The sequence below is a fragment of the Alexandromys fortis genome, unplaced genomic scaffold, assembly GCF_014885135.2.
Source record: "Alexandromys fortis isolate MF-2015 unplaced genomic scaffold, M_Fortis_MF-2015_v1.1 scaffold_37, whole genome shotgun sequence".
Classification (NCBI taxonomy): domain Eukaryota; kingdom Metazoa; phylum Chordata; class Mammalia; order Rodentia; family Cricetidae; genus Alexandromys; species Alexandromys fortis.
The window spans coordinates 11,502,680-11,503,756 of NW_026067914.1; the positions used below are offsets into that span (position 1 = coordinate 11,502,680).

The 1,077-nt window shown below is 46.0% G+C and overlaps 1 non-coding gene across 1 annotated transcript; it reads left to right on the forward strand.

Moving 5' to 3' along the window:
• Window positions 1-631: 631 nt before the first annotated feature.
• On the forward strand, window positions 632-822 carry LOC126499763 (U2 spliceosomal RNA). Its single transcript, XR_007591181.1, has one exon. It is a non-coding gene; the product is annotated as a U2 spliceosomal RNA (small nuclear RNA).
• The last annotated feature ends 255 nt before the right edge of the window (window positions 823-1,077 follow it).

Consider the following 1,077-nt stretch of genomic DNA (forward strand, 5'->3'; position numbering starts at 1 on the left):
ACAAACTGCTTATGTTCTTTTCCTTTTGGGGGGAGTTACAGATTAACTTTTTTTCTTTTTTATTAGTTTAAAAATAATACCAATCAAAATTTCCACTTCCTCCCCTCCTCCCATTTCCCTTCCACTCCCCCACTTACCCTCCCCCTCCAGTCCTAAGAGAGGGCAAGGCACCTCACCTGTGGGAAGTCCAGGACCCTCACCTCTCCATCCAGGCTTAGGAAGGTGAGCATCCAAATAGAATAGGATCCCAAAAATGCCAGTACATGCAGTAGAGACAAATCCCAGTGTCATTGTCATTGGCCCTTAGTCTGCCCCAACTGTCAGCCATAATCAGAGGGACCAGTTTGATCCCATGCTTGTTCATTCCCAGTACAGCTGGAGTTAATGATCTCCCATTAGCTCAGGCACACTCTCTAAGTGGGTGAATCCCTTGTGGTCCTGACTTCCTTGCTCATATTCTTCCTCCTTCTGCTCTTCAACTCAACCGTGGGAACTCAGTCCAGTGCTCCGATGTGGGTCTCTGTTTCTGTCTCTATTTGTCGCCAGACGAAGGTTCTACGATATCCAAGATAGTCATCAGTCTGACTACGGGACAAGGTCAGTTCAGGCACCCTCTCCTCCACTGCCCAGGATCCTTCTCAGCCTTTTGGCTAAGATCAAGTGTAGTATCTGTTCTTATCAGTTTAATGTCTGATACGTCCTCTATCCGAGGACAATATATTAAATGGATTTTGGAACTAGGAGTTGAAATAGGAGCTTGATCCGTCCACTCCATGCATCGACCTGGTACTGCAGTTTTGAACCCAAAGAAAAACATATATAGATCCACCTGGAAATTGGAAGCAGATAAGATTGCCTGGCAAAAATTAGGAGCATGGGGGTGGGGGATAGAGGGGAGAAGGGGAGGGTTCGGGAGAGATTAAGGAAGTGGGATGGTTGATTGGAGGAATGACAGATATGGGAGAAGGGAAGGAGATATCTTAATTGAAGGAGCCATTTTGGGGTTAGCAAGAGGGGTTCTGAGGGGTTCCCAGGAATCCACATTTATGTTCTTTTCCTAATTGGAGTAACAATTTT